At 51.7% G+C, this 17,053-nt stretch overlaps 1 pseudogene; it reads right to left on the bottom strand.

Annotated features, from left to right (window-relative positions):
• LOC136790102 (cytochrome c oxidase subunit 3-like) lies at window positions 1-1,643 on the bottom strand (annotated as a pseudogene).
• Between the last annotated feature and the right edge of the window lie 15,410 nt (window positions 1,644-17,053).

Raw genomic sequence — 17,053 nt, 5'->3', positions numbered from 1 at the left:
AAGATCCTCATCAGTAGATGGTTATGTAGAGGAATAGTCAGATGACGTCTACGAAGTGTCAGTATCAGGCTGCTGCCTCGAATCCGAAGTGGTGGTCTGATGTAAAGTGGAACTTGATCAGTCGGAAGAGGCAGACGGTCAGGAAGGAGGATCCGATGATTACGTGGAGTCCGTGGAATCCAGTGGCAACGAAGAAGGTAGATCCGTAGACGCTATCAGCGATTGAGAATGGGGCTTCGTGGTATTCTATTGCTTGTAGGGCTGTGAAGTAGAATCCCAAGAGGATCGTTAGGGTTAGGGCGTGGATGGCATGTTTTCGGTTTCCTTCTGTGATGCTGTGATGGGCTCACGTTACGGTAACGCCTGAGGCTAGTAGGATGGCTGTGTTTAGTAGGGGGACTTCTATCGGGTTGAGTGGTTTAATTCCTGTTGGGGGTCATTGGCCTCCTAGTTCTGGGGTTGGGGCCAGGCTCGAGTGGAAGAACGCTCAGAAGAACCCTAAGAAGAAGAATGCTTCGGATGTGATGAAAAGGATTATGCCGTATCGTAGGCCTTTTTGGACTGTGGGAGTGTGATGGCCTTGGAAGGTGCTTTCTCGTACAATGTCTCGTCATCATTGGAGTATTACTAGGAGTATTGAGATGAGGCCTAGGGTTAGTAGTATGGATGAGTTGTAGTGGAATCACATGATTAATCCTGAGGTTGTGAGTAGGGCGGCGGCTGCCCCGAAGATTGGTCAAGGGCTTGGGTCAACTATGTGGTATGAGTGTGCTTGGTGTGCCATTAGATGTTTTCTTGTAAGTATAGGCTTAGAAGGAGCACGAAGACGTAGGCCTGGATTATGGCTACTGCTACTTCTAGGATGGTTAGGAGTAGTAGGATGATTATTGTTAGGATGGATACTGCAGGAAGGGTGGGTATTAATGCAATGGAGGCTGTAGAGATGAGTTGGATGAGTAAGTGTCCTGCTGTAAGGTTGGCTGTAAGGCGGACTCCGAGGGCTAGGGGGCGGATTAGTAGGCTGGTTGTTTCGATCAGGATTAGTGCGGGGATTAGGGGTGTAGGGGTACCTTCGGGTAATAGGTGGGCTAAAGAGGCTGATGGTTGGTTTCGTAGGCCTGTTAGTAGTGTGGCGAGCCATAGTGGGAAGGCTAGGGCTATGTTCATAGATAGTTGGGTGGTTGGGGTGAATGTATATGGAAGGAGGCCTAGAAGGTTGATTGTAAGAAGTATGATTATTAGGGATGTAAATATTATGGCTCATTTGTGGCCATTTTTGTTGAGTGGGACTATTAGTTGTTTTGTGATTAGGTGAAGGAGTCATGTTTGGATAGTAGAAAGGCGGTTGTTGATTCATCGGTTGTTTGGGGACGGGAATAGTAGGGCTGGGAAGAGTAGGGATAGTAGGATTAAGGGGATGCCAAATAGATTGGGGCTGGAAAATTGGTCAAAGAAGCTTAGGTTCATGGTCAGGATCATGGTGTGGGTTTGGTAGTGAGGGAGGTCTTATTTGATGGGGGGTTGGTTGTGGTGAAGGCTAGTAGTTTTGGTTGGATGAGGAGTGCTAGGGTTAATCAGGTTATAATTATGATTGAAAATCATGGTGCGGGGTTAAGCTGTGGCATATCATTAAGGAGGGGGAAGTCCCTCTTTGGCTAGCTTAAAAGGCTAGTGCTGTTGCATAGCTTCTTAATGATTAGGATGATGATAGAAGGGACGATCAGGCCTCGAAATGTGGGAGTGGGGTTGATTCTACTACAATGGGTATGTAGCTGTGATTAGCCCCGCAAATTTCTGAGCATTGTCCGTAAAAAATCCCAGGCCGGGTGGTAATGAATGAAGTTTGGTTTAGTCGGCCTGGGATTGCGTCTGTTTTAACTCCGAGCGTTGGGACTGCTCAGGAGTGGAGTACGTCTCCTGCAGTAATGATCACGCGGATGGGGGATTCTATTGGGATAACTACGCGGTGGTCAACTTCTAGCAGTCGGAAGTGGCCGTTGGGTAAGTCTGGGGTGGGCACTATGTAGGAGTCGAATGATAGGTCTTTGAAGTCTGTGTATTCGTAGCTTCAGTATCATTGGTGGCCGATGGCTTTTAGGGTGAGGTCTGGTTCATCGATTTTGTCCATTATGTAGAGGATTTGTAGGGATGGGAGGGCGAGGAGTACCAGGACGATAGCAGGTAGGATTGTCCAGATCAGCTCTACTTCTTGGGCGTCTACAGCATTGGACGAGAGTTTTTCTGTTAGTATGTGGGCTAAAAGGTAGAGAACTAGGCTGCAGATAGCTAGGGCAACGATTAGGGCGCGGTCGTGGAATTCAACGAGTTCTTCTATGATGGGTGATGAGGCGTCTTGGAATCCTAGTTGGGAGTGGTTGGCCACATGAGATGTACAGGATTTTTACCTGTGATTTAGTCTTGACAAGGCTATGTAATTGGTTTACTAACGTCTCATAAGAAAGAAGCATGAGCGGTTAATGCAGTTGGCTTGAAACCAGCATGTGAGGGTTCGATTCCTTCCTTTCTTGTACTTGGACGAAGGCCGGTTCCTCGAAAGTATGGTATGGGGGAGGGCAGCCGTGGATTCATTCAACGTTTGTGGTAGTTAGTTCTGGTTGTAGGACTTTTCGTTTGGCCGAAAAGGCTTCTCAGATGATGAATATTAGTATGATTACGGCTACTATTGAGATTAGGGAGCCGATGGAGGAAATGGTGTTTCATAGTGTGTAGGCGTCGGGATAGTCCGAGTATCGTCGGGGTATTCCTGCTAGGCCTAGGAAGTGCTGGGGGAAGAACGTTAGGTTTACTCCTGTAAATATTACCCCGAAGTGGGCTTTTGCTCATGTTTGGTGTAGGGTAAACCCAGTGAGTAGTGGGAATCAGTGAGTAAATCCTGCTAGAATGGCAAAGACGGCGCCTATGGATAGGACGTAGTGGAAGTGGGCAACTACGTAGTACGTGTCGTGCAGGGCGATGTCTAGGGAAGAGTTTGCAAGAACGATTCCTGTTAATCCTCCGATGGTAAATAGGAAGATAAATCCTAGAGCTCATAGTATTGGGGGGGTCTCATTTGATTGTTCCTCCGTGCAGGGTGGCTAGTCAGCTAAATACTTTGATTCCGGTAGGGATGGCAATGATTATAGTGGCTGATGTAAAGTAGGCTTGGGTATCAACGTCTATTCCTACTGTAAACATGTGGTGAGCTCAGACGATGAATCCTAGGAAGCCGATGGATAGTATGGCTCAGACTATTCCCATGTAGCCGAAGGGCTCCTTTTTGCCTGAGTAGTACGTGACTACGTGTGAGATGATTCCGAACCCCGGTAGGATCAGAATATAGACTTCTGGGTGTCCGAAGAATCAGAATAGGTGTTGGTACAGGATTGGGTCTCCTCCTCCAGCGGGGTCGAAGAATGTGGTGTTTAGGTTTCGATCAGTTAGTAATATTGTAATACCGGCGGCGAGTACGGGGAGTGATAGAAGGAGTAGGATGGCGGTAATTAGTACGGATCAGACAAATAGTGGGGTTTGGTATTGTGAGAGTGCGGGGGGTTTTATGTTGATGGCTGTGGTGATAAAGTTGATGGCCCCAAGGATGGAGGAGATACCGGCTAAGTGGAGTGAGAAGATAGCCAGGTCTACTGAAGCTCCGGCGTGGGCAAGGTTACCTGCTAGGGGAGGGTAGACAGTTCAGCCTGTGCCGGCGCCAGCTTCTACAGTGGATGAGGCTAGTAGGAGGAGGAATGATGGGGGGAGGAGTCAAAAGCTTATGTTGTTTATTCGCGGGAATGCTATGTCGGGGGCACCGATTATGAGGGGGACTAATCAGTTGCCGAATCCTCCGATCATGATGGGTATGACTATAAAGAAGCTTATTACAAAGGCGTGAGCGGTAACGATTACATTGTAAATTTGGTCGTCGCCTAGGAGAGTTCCTGGTTGTCCTAGTTCTGCGCGGATTAATAGGCTGAGTGCGGTGCCGACTATTCCTGCTCATGCCCCGAAGATGAGGTACAGGGTGCCAATATCCTTATGGTTAGTGGAAAATAGTCATCGGTTGATGAAGGTGACGGGTAAGATGGCTGAGTGTTGAAGCGTTAGGCTGTAGTCCTTTTTACAGAGGTTTAATTCCTCTTCTTATCGGCTCTGTAGTGAAATTCATGTTGAGTTGCAAGCTCATCGATGCGCACTAGGGTGCGTCAGGGTCTTTGTAGGCAGAAGCCAATTGGTTTAGGCATTTAGCTGTTAACTAGAGTTTTGTGGGATCGAAGCCCATCTGTCTAGGGAGGCTTTAGCTTAATTAAAGCGTCTGACTTGCATTCAGAAGATACAGGTTAATATTCTGTAAGTCTTAATGTGCAGAAACTAAGAGGGTTTAACTCTTATTTAAGGCTTTGAAGGCCTTCGGTTTGGGGTGTTATCCTAAGTTTCTAGACAATGGCATGTATTATTGGGGACAGGGGAAGTAAGAGGATTGATAGTGAGGCAAGGACCGCAGTAGGTGTGCTTGGGGCTTTGCTAGTGTATCATTGTTTTATGTGGTTAGAGGAGTTGGGGGGAAGGGTAATTGTTGAGTGGTATGCGAGGCGTAGGTAGAAGAAGAGGCTGAGCAGTGATAGCATGGCAATTGCCATGGCTGCTGGTGTTATTTCCTGTTTAGTTAGTTCTTGGATGATAAGTCACTTTGGTATAAAGCCTGTTAATGGGGGGAGGCCTGCTAGGGATAAAAGTACTAGTATTAGGGTGGCGTTTAGCACTGGGGTTTTTGTTCATGAGGTTGTGATCATGGATAGGTTAAGGGCTTTGATTTTGTTAAGGGCTAGGAATACGGCTGATGTTATGATTGTGTATAGGTAGAAGGTAAGTAAGGCCAATTTGGGGCTGTAAACTAGGATGATGGCGATTCAGCCTAAGTGGGAGATGGACGAGAAGGCTAGGATTTTGCGTGTTTGTGTTTGGTTCAGTCCTATTCAGCCTCCTAGTGCTGTTGAGGCTAGGGCCATGGCGGTGAGTAGAGCTGGGTCGAGGGATTTGGATGTTAGTAGGAGCAGGGTTAGTGGGGGGAATTTTATGAGGGTCGAGAGTAGCAGGGCTGTTATTAGTGGCGATCCTTGTAGTACTTCTGGGAATCAGAAGTGAAATGGCACTAGGCCCAGTTTAATAGCGATTGCTGCTGTCAGTAGCAGACAGGAGGTTGGGTGGTTTATTTGTGTGATGTCTCATTGGCCGGTGACTCAGGCATTGGTTATGCTAGAGAATAGGACCAGGGCGGAAGCAGCTGCTTGGGTTAGGAAGTATTTCGTTGCGGCTTCTACTGCTCGTGGGTGGTGGGATTTGGCAATTAGGGGAATGATGGCTAGTGCGTTGATCTCCAGTCCTGTCCAGGCCAGAACTCAGTGGTTGCTGGAAATTGTGATTGTGGTGCCCAAGATGAGGCTGAAGGTTATGATTGGGGTCGCGTAAGGGTTCATTAGTAGAGGAGGGGGTTAAACCATCATTTTCGGGGTATGGGCCCGATAGCTTGATTAGCTGACTCTACTAGAAAATAATATAAGGGAAGTATGGAGAATTTTGATTTCTCTTGTGTGGGTTCAATTCCTACTTTTCTAAGGTCAACAGGAAATGAGAGGGCTGTTATACCTCTATGTTCACTTTATCATAGTGACCCTTTGTAGTTCAGGCACATTTCCTTATGTAAGGAGGTAGGCCTGCATAGCAGATAGGTATGCTGATGTGTCAGAGGCACAGAGCTAGTGTGAGGGGTAGGAAGTTTTTTCATAGTAGGTGCATTAGTTGGTCATATCGGAATCGTGGGTATGAAGCTCGGACCCATAAGAAACCAGAAGATAGTAGGAGGACTTTTGTGGCTAGGATGACGGGGAATAGTTCTGTGGGTGGCCCTAGGGCGCTTGGGTTTAGGAATATGATGGCTGTAAGTGTATTTATTAGCATAATGTTCGCATATTCAGCTAGGAAGAATAAGGCGAAGGGTCCTGCGGCGTATTCAACGTTAAACCCTGAGACTAGCTCAGATTCACCCTCTGTGAGGTCAAAAGGAGCTCGGTTTGTCTCTGCTAGGGTGGATACGTATCATATTATTGCTAGGGGTCATGAGGAGAAAATGAAGTATAGAGGCTCCTGTGCGACGGCAAAGGAGCTGAGTGTGTAGCTTCCGCTTAGTATGATTATTGATAGCAGGATTATGGCCAGTGTCACTTCGTATGAAATGGTCTGTGCTACTGCCCGTAGGGCTCCGATTAGTGCGTATTTTGAGTTCGAGGCTCAGCCTGATCATAGGACTGAGTAGGCGGCTAGGCTTGACATGGCTATTAGGAAGAGAACTCCGAGGTTTAGATCTGCTAGGGGAAATGGGAGTGGTAGTGGTGCTCAAGTGGTGAGGGCTAGGACAAGGGCTAGTATTGGTATCAGAATGAATAGAAGTGGGGAAGAGGTAGAGGGTCGGATGGGCTCTTTGGTAAATAGTTTCAGTCCGTCCGCAAATGGTTGAAGTAGGCCAAAAGGCCCGACAACGTTAGGGCCTTTGCGGGATTGTATGTAGCTTAGGATTTTCCGTTCTACTAGGGTTAGGAAGGCTACGGCAATCAGGATTGGGATGATGTATAGGAGGGATATAACGAGGCAGCTTAGTGTTGTTATTTGAATCATGGGTGAAGCTAGGGAGAGGATTTGAACCTCTGGGGAAAGGGCTTAAGCCTTCTGCACTTGCCGGGCTCTGCCACTCTAGCTGGTCCTTTTCTAGGATTGAAAGTGGTGGGGGAAGGCCCTCTTCACGGTTTAGTTGGTTTCACTGCTTAGAGGGGGGGGGCGTGCTTGTGGTATTGGCCCCACTTTCCCGGTCCTTTCGTACTGGGGAGAGTGTGTCATAGATAGAAACCGACCTGGATTGCTCCGGTCTGAACTCAGATCACGTAGGACTGTTAATCGTTGAACAAACGAACCCTTAATAGCGGCTGCACCATTAGGATGTCCTGATCCAACATTGAGGTCGTAAACCCCCCTGTCGATATGGGCTCTTGAGGGGGATTGCGCTGTTATCCCTGGGGTAGCTTGGTCCATTAATCAATTATATTGGGTCTGGTCACTGTTAGCACTTTGAGGGGTAGCTCTAGGTAAAGAGGTATGGTCTTGTTTTTGGAGGATTTGTTCTCCTCCAAGGTCGCCCCAACCGAAAAATATCGACCAGGCTCTGCGATGGTAGTGGCCCCAGTGGGGTTGATTGAGGATGCGCGGTGGTCGTTGATTTTTAAGTTCCACAGGGTCTTCTCGTCTTATGTTCACATCCCCGCTTTTGCCCTGGGGATGCACTGCAGTGAGTCCAGAGAGTGCACTGGCACCACTGGGGATGAACTGCAGTGAGTCCAGAGATTGCATTGGCACCACTGGGGATGCACTGCAGTGAGTCCAGAGAGTGCACTGGCACCAGTGGGGATGCAGTGCAGTGAGTCCAGAGAGTGCACTGGCACCACTGGGGATGCACTGCAGTGAGTCCAGAGAGTGCACTGGCACCACTGGGGATGCAGTGCAGTGAGTCCAGAGAGTGCACTGGCACCACTGGGGATGCACTGCAGTGAGTCCAGAGAGTTCACTGGCACCACTGGGGATGAACTGCAGTGAGTCCAGAGATTGCACTGGCACCACTGGGGGTGCAGTGCAGTGAGTCCAGAGACGTCACTGGCACCACTGGGAATGCTGTGCAGTGAGTCCAGAGAGTGCACTGGCACCACCGGGGATGCACTGCAGTGAGTCCAGAGAGTGCACTGGCACCACTGGGGATGCACTACAGTGAGTCCAGAGATTGTACCATCACCACTGGGGATGCAGTGCAGTGAGTCCAGAGAGTGCACTGGCACCACTGGGGATGCACTGCAGTGAGTCCAGAGAGTGCACTGGCACCACTGGGGATGCACTTCAGTGAGTCCAGAGAGTGCACTGACACCACTGGGGATGCAGTGCAGTGAGTCCAGAGAGTGCACTGGCACCACTGGGGATGCAGTTCAGTGAGTCCAGAGAGTGCACTGGCACCACTGGGGATGCAGTCCAGTGAGTCCAGTGAGTGCACTGGCACCACTGGGGATGCTGTGCAGTGAGTGCAGAGAGTGCAGTGGCACCACCGGGGATTCACTGTAGTGAGTCCAGAGAGTGCACTGGCACCACCTGTGATGCAGTACAGTGAGTCCAGTGAGTGCACTGGCACCACTGGGGATGCTGTGCAGTGAGTGCAGAGAGTGCACTGGCACCACTGGGGATGCACTTCAGTGACTCGAGAGAGTGCACTGGCACCACTGGCGATGCACTGCAGTGAGTCCAGAGACTGCACTGGCACCACTGGGGATGTACTGCAGTGAGTCCAGAGAGTGCACTGGCACCACTGGGGATGCAGTGCAGTGAGTCCAGAGACTGCACTGGCACCACTGGGGATGCAGTGCAGTGAGTCCAGAGACTGCACTGGCACCACTGGGGATGCACTGCAGTGAGTCCAGAGACTGCACTGGCACCACTGGGGCTGCACTGCAGTGAGTCCAGAGAGTGCACTGGCACCACTGGGGATGCAGTGCAGTGAGTCCAGAGAGTGCACTGGCACCACTGGTGATGCAGTCCAGTGAGTCCAGTGAATGCACTGGCACCACTGGGGATGCTGTGCAGTGAGTGCAGAGAGTGCACTGGCACCACCTGTAATGCAGTACAGTGTGTCCAGTGAGTGCACTGGCACCACTGGGGATGCAGTGCTGTGACTCCGGAGAGCGCACTGGCACCACTGGGGATGCAGTGCAGTCAGTCCAGTGAGTGCACTGGCACCACTGGGGATGCAGTGCAGTGAGTGCAGAGAGTGCAATGGCACCAATGGGGATGCACTTCAGTGAGTCCAGAGAGTGCACTGGCACCACTGGGGATGCAGTGCAGTGAGTCCAGAGAGTGCACTGGCACCACTGGGGATGCCCTGCAGTGAGTCCAGAGAGTGCACTGGCACCACTGGGGATGCAGTGCAGTGAGTCCAGAGAGTGCACTGGCACCACTGGGGATGCAGTGCAGTGAGTCCAGCGTGTGCACTGGCACCACTGTGGATGCAGTACAGTGAGTCCAGAGAGAGCACTGGCACCACTGGGGATGCACTACAGTGAGTCCACAGAGTGCACTGGCACCACTGGGGATGCAGTGCAGTGAGTCCAGAGACTGCACTGGCACCACTGGGGATGCAGTGCTGTGACTCCAGAGAGCGCACTGGCACCACTGGGGATGCAGTGCAGTGAGTGCAGAGAGTGCACTGGCACCACTGGGGATGGGTTTCAAGCCAACTGCATTAACCGCTCATGCTTCTTTCTTATGAGACGTTAGTAAACCAAGTACATAGCCTTGTCAAGACTAAATCACAGGTAAAAATCCTGTACATCTCATGTGGCCAACCACTCCCAACTAGGATTCCAAGAACCAGGAGGTTCGGTGAAAATAGGGCTAGTGCTATTAGAGGGGTGATTATTAGGGTAAGCCCTAAGCTGTCTTTCATGGAGAAGTGTGGGTGGAATGGGATTTTGTCGCAGTCTGATACGATTCCTAGTGGGTTATTTGAGCCTGATTCGTGTAGGAAGGTTAGGTGGACTAGGGTGATTCCTGCAATTAGGAAGGGCAGTAGGAAGTGGATGGCGAAGAATCGGGTTAAGGTTGGATTGTCTACTGAGAATCCTCCTCAGGCTCATTCTACTAGAGTTTGCCCAATGTACGGGATGGCTGAGAATAGGTTGGTGATTACGGTGGCCCCTCAGAATGACATTTGTCCTCATGGTAGGACATACCCTACGAAGGCAGTTGCTATTAGGGTGAGTAGGAGGATTACTCCTGTGTTTCAGGTTTCTTTGTATAGGTAGGAGCCGTAGTAGAGGCCTCGTCCGATGTGTAAGTAGATGCAGATAAAGAAGAGCGAAGCACCGTTGGCGTGGAGGTTGCGGATGAGCCATCCGTACTGGACGTCTCGGCATGTGTGAGCTACTGAGGAGAAGGCGAGTGAAGTGTCTGCGGTGTAGTGTATGGCTAGTAGCAGGCCTGTTAGGATTTGTGTGGCTAAGCAGATGGCTAGAAGGGAGCCGAAGTTTCATCAGGCAGAGATGTTGGAGCGGGCGGGTAGGTCGATTAGGGAGTTGTTGATTATTTTTAGTAGGGGATGGGATTTGCGGATGTTAGGGGCCATTAGTGAGTCTGTGTGTTATTAGGATTATTACCAGGATGGAGAGGGCGAAGGATCCTAGGTAGGCCTTAATTAGCCCTGTGTGTATTGAGGTTGCGGCTTTGCTTGCGGCTACTTGTAGTTCAGCAAGGCCCTCTGGCCCTATTTTTTTGAGTCAGGAGAGGTCGATCAAGTGTAGGGCAATGTTTTGTCCCTTTTCTAGTAGGTTTTTGGAGAAGAATCGGTGTACTAGGGGGTTGAAGTACCCTAATGCAGAGGAGAAGTTTATGAGGGGGGTTGGTTTGGGGTGAGTGAGGGTGTGTGTTATGTTCGATAGTTCTAGGGCTAGGATGATTCCTAGGATTGTTATGAGGATGGCAGCGGTTTTGGTGATAAGGGGTATGGTTATTGGGGGGGTTTTGGTTGGTGTGATGAAAGAGGTAATGATTATTCCTGCTGTAATGCTGCCTAGGGCGAGTCGGGTTAGGGGGGCGGTGATTAGTGGGTTGTTTTCGTTTATTGATACTATTGGGGGGATTCGGGTTTGTCCAGCTTGGACTAGGATGGTTATGCGGATGCTGTAGGTTGCGGTGAATGCTGTGGCTATAAGGGTTAGGAGTAGGGCTCAAGTATTTAGGTATGATGTGTTTAAGCTTTCGATGATGAGGTCTTTTGAGTAGAATCCGGCTAGGAATGGGGTTCCTATCAGCGCCAGGTTTCCGATGGTTAGGCAGGAAGTAGTGACTGGGAGTATTTTCTGTAGGCCTCCTATCTTTCGGATATCTTGTTCTCCGTTTAGGTTGTGGATGATAGACCCTGAGCATAGGAATAGTATGGCTTTAAAGAAGGCATGGGTTGAGATGTGTAGGAAGGCTAGTTGTGGGAGGTTTAGTCCGATAGTGACTATTATTAGTCCTAGTTGGCTGGATGTTGAGAAAGCAATGATTTTTTTGATGTCATTTTGGGTTAGGGCGCATGTGGCAGCGAATAGGGTTGATAGAGCACCTAGGCATAGGCAGGCAGTTAGGGCTGTCTGGTTGGTGGCTAGCAGGGGGTGCATGCGGATGAGCAGGAAGATTCCGGCTACTACTATGGTACTGGAGTGCAGTAGGGCTGATACTGGGGTGGGGCCTTCTATTGCTGCGGGCAGTCATGGGTGGAGTCCAAATTGGGCGGATTTTCCTGCGGCTGCGAGGATTAATCCTATGAGGGGGAGGATTGGGGTTTGGTGGGGGTGTACGGCTTGTTGGATCTCTCAGGTGTTGAATGTTGAAGCTAGTCATGCTATGCTCAGGATCAGTCCGATGTCTCCGATTCGGTTGTAGATTACGGCTCGTAGGGCGGCGGTGTTGGCATCTGCTCGGCCTTGTCATCAGCCGATGAGAAGGAAGGACATGATTCGTACTCCTTCCCAGCCTACGAATAAGAGGAATATGTTGTTTGCGGTTGTTAGGAGGAGTATGGCGACTAGGAATGTCAGTAGGTAGGTGAAAAATTTTGTTACGTATGGCTCTGAGGCCATGTACAGATTGGGACTACTACGTAGTTGCCCACTTCCACTACGTCCTATCCATAGGCGCCGTCTTTGCCATTCTAGCAGGATTTACTCACTGATTCCCACTACTCACTGTGTTTACCCTACACCAAACATGAGCAAAAGCCCACTTCGGGGTAATATTTACAAGAGTAAACCTAACGTTCTTCCCCCAGCACTTCCTAGGCCTAGCAGGAATACCCCGACGATACTCGGACTATCCCGACGCCTACACACTATGAAACACCATTTCCTCCATCGGCTCCCTAATCTCAATAGTAGCCGTAATCATACTAATATTCATCATCTGAGAAGCCTTTCCGGCCAAACGAAAAGTCCTACAACCAGAACTAACTACCACAAACGTTGAATGAATCCACGGCTGCCCTCCCCCATACCATACTTTCGAGGAACCGGCCTTCGTCCAAGTACAAGAAAGGAAGGAATCGAACCCTCACATGCTGGTTTCAAGCCAACTGCATTAACCGCTCATGCTTCTTTCTTATGAGACGTTAGTAAACCAATTACATAGCCTTGTCAAGACTAAATCACAGGTAAAAATCCTGTACATCTCATGTGGCCAACCACTCCCAACTAGGATTCCAAGACGCCTCATCACCCATCATAGAAGAACTCGTTGAATTCCACGACCACGCCCTAATCGTTGCCCTAGCTATCTGCAGCCTAGTTCTCTACCTTTTAGCCCACATACTAACAGAAAAACTCTCGTCCAATGCTGTAGACGCCCAAGAAGTAGAGCTGATCTGGACAATCCTACCTGCTATCGTCCTGGTACTCCTCGCCCTCCCATCCCTACAAATCCTCTACATAATGGACAAAATCGATGAACCAGACCTCACCCTAAAAGCCATCGGCCACCAATGATACTGAAGCTACGAATACACAGACTTCAAAGACCTATCATTCGACTCCTACATAGTGCCCACCCCAGACTTACCCAACGGCCACTTCCGACTGCTAGAAGTTGACCACCGCGTAGTTATCCCAATAGAATCCCCCATCCGCGTGATCATTACTGCAGGAGACGTACTCCACTCCTGAGCAGTCCCAACGCTCGGAGTTAAAACAGACGCAATCCCAGGCCGACTAAACCAAACTTCATTCATTACCACCCGGCCTGGGATTTTTTACGGACAATGCTCAGAAATTTGCGGGGCTAATCACAGCTACATACCCATTGTAGTAGAATCAACCCCACTCCCACATTTCGAGGCCTGATCGTCCCTTCTATCATCATCCTAATCATTAAGAAGCTATGCAACAGCACTAGCCTTTTAAGCTAGCCGAAGAGGGACTTCCCCCTCCTTAATGATATGCCACAGCTTAACCCCGCACCATGATTTTCAATCATAATTATAACCTGATTAACCCTAGCACTCCTCATCCAACCAAAACTACTAGCATACATCCCCACTGGTGCCAAAGCACTCTCTGGACTCCCAGCACCGCATCCCCAGTGGTGCCAGTGCACTCTCTGGACTCACTGCAGTGCATCCCCAGTGGTGCTAGTGCACTCTCTGGACTCACTGCACTGCATCCCCAGTGGTGCCAGTGCACTCTCTGGACTCACTGCAGGGCATCCCCAGTGGTGCCAGTGCACTGTCTGGACTCACTGCAGTGCATCCCCAGTGGTGCCAGTGCACTCTCTGGACTCACTGTACTGCACCCCCAGTGGTGCCAGTGCACTCACTGGACTGACTGCACTGCATCCCCAGTGGTGCCAGTGCACTCTCTGGACTCACTGCACTGCATCCCCACTGGTGCCAGTGTACTCTCTGGACTCACTGCACTGCATCCCCAGTGGTGCCAGTGCACTCACTGGACTCACTGGACACATCCCCAGTGGTGCCAGTGCACTCTCTGGACTCACTGCAGTGCATCCCCAGTGGTGCCAGTGCACTCTCTGGACTCACTGCACTGCATCCCCACTGGTGCCAGTGTACTCTCTGGACTCACTGGAGTGCATCCCCAGTGGTGCCAGTGCACTCTCTGGACTCACTGCACTGCATCCCCACTGGTGCCAGTGCACTCTCTGGACTCACTGAAGTGCATCCCCAGTTGTGCCAGTGCACTCTCTGGACTCACTGCACTGCATCCCCAGTGGTGCCAGTGCACTCTCTGGACTCACTGCACTGCATCCCCAGTGGTGCCAGTGCAATCTCTGGACTCACTGTAGTGCATCCCCAGTGGTGCCAGTGCACTCTCTGGACTCACTGCAGTGCATCCCCAGTGGTGCCAGTGCACTCTCTGGACTCACTGTACTGCATCACCAGTGGTGCCAGTGCACTCTCTGGACTCACTGCAGTGCATTCCCAGTGGTGCCAGTGCACTCTTTGGACTCACTGCACTGCAGCCCCATTGGTGCCAGTGCACTCTCTGGACTCACTGCACTGCATCACAGGTGGTGCCAGTGCACTCTCTGGACTCACTGCACTGCATCCCCAGTGGTGCCAGTGCACTCTCTGGACTCACTGCACTGCATCCCCAGTGGTGCCAGTGCACTCTCTGCACTCACTTCTCTGCATTCCCAGTGGTGCCAGTGAAGTCTCTGGACTCACTGCACTGCATCCACAGTGGTGCCAGTGCAATCTCTGGACTCACTGCAGTGCATCACCAGTGGTGCCAGTGCACTCTCTGGACACACTGCACTGCATCCCCAGTGGTGCCAGTGCAGTCTCTGGACTCACTGCACTGCATCCCCAGTGGTGCCAGTGCACTCTCTGGACTCACTGCACTGCATCCCCAGTGGTGCAAGTGCACTCTCTCGAGTCACTGCACTACATACCCAGTGGTGCCAGTGCACTCTCTGGACTCACTGTACTGCATCATCTGTGGTGCCAGTGCACTCTCTGGACTCACTGCACTGCATCCCCAGTGCTGCCAGTGCACTCTCTGGACTCACTGCACTGTATCCCCAGTGGTGCCAGTGCACTCACTGGATTCACTGCAGTGCATCCCCAGTGGTGCCAGTGCACTCTCTGGACTCACTGCACTGCATCCCCAGTGGTGCCAGTGCACTCTGTGGACTCACTGAACTGCATCCCCAGTGGTGCCAGTGCACTCTCTGGACTCACTGCAGTGCATCCCCAGTGGTGCCAGTGCACTCTCTGGACTCACTGCACTGCATCCCCACTGGTGCCAGTGTACTCTCTGGACTCACTGGAGTGCATCCCCAGTGGTGCCAGTGCACTCTCTGGACTCACTGCACTGCATCCCCAGTGGTGCCAGTGCACTCTCTGGACTCACTGAAGTGCATCCCCAGTGGTGCCAGTGCACTCTCTGGACTCAATGCACTGCATCCCCAGTGGTGCCAGTGCACTCTCTGGACTCACTGCACTGCATCCCCAGTGGTGCCAGTGCAATCTCTGGACTCACTGTAGTGCATCCCCAGTGGAGCCAGTGCACTCTCTGGACTCACTGCAGTGCATCCCCAGTGGTGCCAGTGCACTCTCTGGACTCACTGTACTGCATCACCAGTGGTGCCAGTGCACTCTCTGGACTCACTGCAGTGCATTCCCAGTGGTGCCAGTGCACTCTTTGGACTTACTGCACTGCAGCCCCATTGGTGCAAGTGCACTCTCTGGACTCACTGCACTGCATCACAGGTGGTGCCAGTGCACTCTCTGGACTCACTGCACTGCATCCCCAGTGGTGCCAGTGCACTCTCTGGACTCACTGCACTGCATCCCCAGTGGTGCCAGTGCACTCTCTGCACTCACTTCTCTGCATTCCCAGTGGTGCCAGTGAAGTCTCTGGACTCACTGCACTGCATCCACAGTGGTGCCAGTGCAATCTCTGGACTCACTGCAGTGCATCACCAGTGGTGCCAGTGCACTCTCTGGACACACTGCACTGCATCCCCAGTGGTGCCAGTGCACTCTCTGGACTCACTGCAGTGCATCCCCAGTGGTGCCAGTGCACTCTCTGGACTCACTGCACTGCATCCCCAGTGGTGCAAGTGCACTCTCTCGAGTCACTGCACTACATACCCAGTGGTGCCAGTGCACTCTCTGGACTCACTGTACTGCATCATCTGTGGTGCCAGTGCACTCTCTGGACTCACTGCACTGCATCCCCAGTGGTGCCAGTGCACTCTCTGGACTCACTGCACTGCATCCCCAGTGGTGCCAGTGCACTCACTGGATTCACTGCAGTGCATCCCCAGTGGTGCCAGTGCACTCTCTGGACTCACTGCACTGCATCCGCAGTGGTGCCAGTGCACTCTGTGGACTCACTGCACTGCATCCCCAGTGGTGACAGTGCACTCTCTGGACTCACTGCAGTGCATCCCCAGTGGTGACAGTGCACTCTCTGGACTCACTGCAGTGCATGCCCAGTGGTGCCAGTGCACTCTCTGGACTCACTGCACTGCATCCCCAGTGGTGCCAGTGCAGTCTCTGGAGTAACTGCAGTGCATCCCCACTGGTGCCAAAGCACTCTCTGGACTCCCGGCACCGCATCCCCAGTGGTGCCAGTGCACTCTCTGGACTCACTACACTGCATCCCCAGTGGTGCCAGTGCACTCTCTGGAGTAACAGCACTGCATCCCCAGTGGTGCCAGTGCACTCTCTGGACTCACTGAAGTGCATCCCCAGTGGTGCCAGTGCACTCTCTGGACTCACTGAAGTTCATTCTCAGTGGTGCCAGTGCACTCTCTGGACTCACTGCAGTGCATCCCCAGTGGTGCCAGTACACTCACTGGACTCACTGCACTGCATCCCCAGTGGTGCCAGTGCACTCTCTGGACTCACTAAACTGCATCACCAGTGGTGCCTCTGCACTCTCTGGACTCACTGCACTGCTTCCCCAGTGGTGCCAGTGCACTCACTGGACTCACTGCAGTGCATCCCCACTGGTGCCAGTGCACTCTCTGGGCTCACTGCAGTGCATCCCCAGTGGTGCCAGTGCACTCTCTGGACTCACTGCACTGCATCCCCAGTGGTGCCTGTGCGCTCTCTGGAGTCACAGCACTGCATCCCCAGTGGTGCCAGTGCAATCTCTGGACTCACTGCACTGCATCCCCAGTGGTGCCAGTGCACTCTCTGGACTCACTGAAGTGCATTCTCAGTGGTGCCAGTGCACTCTCTGGACTCACTGCACTGCATCCCCAGTGGTGCCAGTGCACTCTCTGGACTCACTGCACTGCATCCCCTGTGGTTCCAGCGCACTCTCTGGACTCACTGCACTGCATCCCCAGTGGTGCTAGTGCACTCTCTGGACTCACTGCAGTGCATCCCCAGTGGTGCCAGTGCACTCTCTGGACTCACTGAAGTGCATTCTCAGTGGTGCCAGTGCACTCTCTGGACTCACTTCAGTGCATC

This window comes from Anser cygnoides, chromosome 2 (assembly GCF_040182565.1).
Source record: "Anser cygnoides isolate HZ-2024a breed goose chromosome 2, Taihu_goose_T2T_genome, whole genome shotgun sequence".
Taxonomy (NCBI): domain Eukaryota; kingdom Metazoa; phylum Chordata; class Aves; order Anseriformes; family Anatidae; genus Anser; species Anser cygnoides.
This window is presented reverse-complemented; position numbering and strand designations above follow the sequence as displayed.